Source organism: Gossypium hirsutum, chromosome D10, assembly GCF_007990345.1.
Source record: "Gossypium hirsutum isolate 1008001.06 chromosome D10, Gossypium_hirsutum_v2.1, whole genome shotgun sequence".
Lineage (NCBI taxonomy): Eukaryota > Viridiplantae > Streptophyta > Magnoliopsida > Malvales > Malvaceae > Gossypium > Gossypium hirsutum.
Window position 1 is genome coordinate 61,340,925 of NC_053446.1, and position 3,502 is coordinate 61,344,426.

A 3,502-nucleotide genomic window follows, 5' to 3' on the forward strand; every position below is an offset into this window, starting at 1 on the left:
GTACTAAATTGGGCAAAAAAAAAGGTTAGGTAACAAATTAGAAAAAAGTGTAAAGTTTAGGTACTTAGGGTGCGTTTGGTTCGCTGTATTAGATTAGAGGTGTATTGGATTAGAGGTGTATTGGATTAGAGGTGTAATAGCAAATCAACTGTTTGGTTGAATGTAATGGAATAGAGGCGTAATAGTAATCTTGTGTTTGGTTGAATGGAATAGAGGTGTAATAGCATAGTGGAAAAAACTAAAATGACTAGAATACCCTTAGCATAAATTTGTTTTGGTAAATGATTATTATTATTGTTATTTAAATTTTAATAAGATTATTATTATCAATAATAAATATTTTAATCATATTTAAACATAATTATTATTAAATATATTTTAATTAAAATATATAATTTAATAAAATTCTTAATAATTAATATTCTTATATGAATTTACTCAAATCATAATATATGATACTATAAAAGATAATTTGAAATAATTAATATTAAATATATTTTAATTAAAATATATGATTTAATAAAATTTAAAATAATTATAACTAATAAAATTTAATAAGTGAGTAAGAATTGAACTCTAAAAAAAAAAAAAAAACATAACCATATCGAATTATCATCAAGAACTCGATTGAATTTACAACAATTCTGAATTAAACAGAAGTACTGCCTCAATATCTCCAACTAAAAATATAAAGCAAGCATTCAATAGAAGAAATTCAAGCCAATACAATATCTCTTTCACCCTGCTCTCAACTCCAATTGGCCTTCCATGAAACCAATTCTTCACTTCAAACAAAATAGCTCACCAATCTAGCAGGAAAACGAATACTGTCCAAAGTTGCCATTGAAAATAACCTCCAACTTCATGTGTCCATTCCACAAGTTAAGGGAAAAAGCAATCTCTGCCAATTCTGAATTAATATGATGCATTGATAAATCAGGAAATAGAAGGCCATGAGGTAAGGTTGCTTAAAAATCACAATGAATCAAAAGTAATTTACCTCTCCAGGAAGGCTAAATTGCCAAGAGCACAAGTTTCCTCTAAAGCACCAAAAACCAGAAGGCATATTTGTTGACAAGTTGCAGTACTGCCTCAAGATCTTAGTTCAACTACAATATAAAGCAAGCATTCAGCAGAAGAAATTAAAAGCTAAATTCAGAAAAACAATTCAGAAAAACAATTACATGACAATGAAACATGAAACATGAAATAGTATAAGAACAATTTTATTACCATAATCCAAGTCTTGGTTAGTTCCCATTGCAACGGTAACTCTTTTTCCAGGCCCAAGTGCTTGATCAACCACAACATTCTGCATAAAGAACCATGAAATAGCCCAAACCAGTTCATAAGTAATATATCAGTATCACACTCCTTAGTATACAAATTTAATCTGAACAAGAGAATATATATATATATATATATAAGTTTTAAGTCATGTTTGAGCTTTCTGAATGCAAAATAGGAAACTACAACTTTGTACAAGAAAATAATTCAGAGCAAATATGATCCTTCCCATTGCCAGCTTTATATGAAAATCTTTTTAGTGCTTGATACTATAAAAAAATTATGGCAATGCCAATAATTGAACAGCATGAAATTAGCAACTAAACTATATACATATATAACTCAAATATATGTGCTACAATGAAAAACAATCGGCTTCATCACCTTTCTCAACATGGTCTACTGTGTTATTAATTTTATGATTTTAAGCAATGAGAAATGCTACCAGAGACACCGATCACCTCTCCTTAGGTAATGCCAATTTTTTATCTTTAGCTACAACATTCGGAGCAAACAGCAGCAGATATGAACATCATATTTGAAATGAATGGATGGTCCACTGGAAGGCAAGTTATAATAGTAGTCCTATGTCCTACCAACTGTATTGATGCAAGTAATATCAATGCTATTAACTAATTTAAGGGAGGCATCCAACAACAGAAGGCGGAGTTGGTCCATCCAAAGAAAAGACAAAAAGAAGCTGGAGTCGAAACACCATAGTTGAAGCAGGAAAATCATCTAAACAAAAGGCTTTGCATGTCCAGAACCAGAATGCAGACATATAAACAAATGTTTATTCATGTTAAAAACTTCTGAGCACACATGTAACAATGCTTCAAAAGACATATATTAGAATGCTTTACTAAAAAGAACAAATTCCCCAATCCAGTAATATAAATTTTCATTTCACATTTCAATTAGAAGTTGTTACAATTGATAAGCTTAGCCTATATGCTAACTTCTTCACTAAGGCTTCATTTAGTCCATTATTATCATGCTTGATCAGCTCTCTTTTTATGATGCCTTGATCAATGATCAGGATTCACAAGGTTAAACATCTTAACAACAATGTGAAATACTAAATTAAATGCATAGGCAATTCATGTGATGCAGAGATATAACCAAATTCCATGAAAACGAACTCAATCAACATGAATAAAACTATAACACAAATGGTCTAATGAAACAATTCAACCAGTCTCGATTCAAGGAATGTTACATTGCAATGAGGAAAATACCTTTTAATAGGGCCAAAAGCTCGGGAACCCATCACAAGCAAATCAGCATGCACATTTTCAATTACTTCACAAATTTTTTCCTTTGGATCCCCAATCACAACTTGAGTTTTCACGTTTGCCTGAGTTAGAAATATTCCAAACTCTTAATTCATTTTCCTCAGCAAGTTAAATACTAACAAAAACGATGAATTTAATCAAATTAATTAATCACTTAAGGTCAAACCTCCAAAGAATATTTGCCTATATACCTTAATTAACAATAACTTGGAAAAATAAATAATAATAATAATTGACCTTCTTTTCAGCGCAAATCTGAAGAGCATGGTTCAAGATCGCATCAGTGATTCTCTTCTGATGCGCCTCGATAGCTGCCGTGAATGCAGGAACTTCTAGATGGGCTGAATTTCAAAAAAGAAAAAATAAATTCGCACATATCAGAAATAAGAAAAATCAATCATGCCGTGAATAGTCGGAGCTTAACATTATCGAGCGCCCATCGTAAGGCGTCCATGCTTCCTTCGTTGCCATCAACGGATACGACGACGCATCCTAAGTTTCCAGCCATTATTTTGAGCGGTTCGTTGACTTTGGCGATGATCGATCCTTCATTACTCTCTTACCTTTCTAGCGTGATTGATGATTAAACTGAGTCGGTCCTGATAAAAATCTGAGTTGCGTTCAGAGTTTGGCGAGTGCAAAATCTGAGTCGGTCCCTTCCGTCCACCTCGAGACTAATAGAGTCATCAGGGATCTCGGTAAGGTGAGATTGCGGCGAAGATGAAACTAACCCTAAAGAGAGCGTTGATGAAGTGTCAGCCGATTGAGATAACAAATCCATGGAACAAAAGCTTGCATTCAAACAAAACCCAAACCAAAAAAAAATAAAGGAGAAAAAAAATCGGCCTCCGATGAAGACAATGTTGAGGATTTGTTATGAAAGCTGAAGAAATGAGGACAGAACTGCAATATCGATAGAA

The 3,502-nt window shown here is 32.5% G+C and overlaps 1 long non-coding RNA gene across 2 annotated transcripts; it reads right to left on the bottom strand.

Moving 5' to 3' along the window:
• Positions 1-678: 678 nt before the first annotated feature.
• On the bottom strand, positions 679-3,160 carry LOC107944625 (uncharacterized). 2 transcript variants are annotated; one of them, XR_005919849.1, is made up of 5 exons: positions 3,007-3,160; positions 2,820-2,923; positions 2,526-2,644; positions 1,001-1,109; positions 679-910 (listed from the first exon to the last, which is right to left on the bottom strand). It is a non-coding gene; the product is annotated as an uncharacterized lncRNA (long non-coding RNA). The 2 variants fall into 2 exon arrangements; XR_005919850.1 differs by lacking the exons at positions 679-910; positions 1,001-1,109 and adding an exon at positions 1,250-1,312 and having other exon boundaries at positions 3,007-3,155.
• Positions 3,161-3,502: the final 342 nt, after the last annotated feature.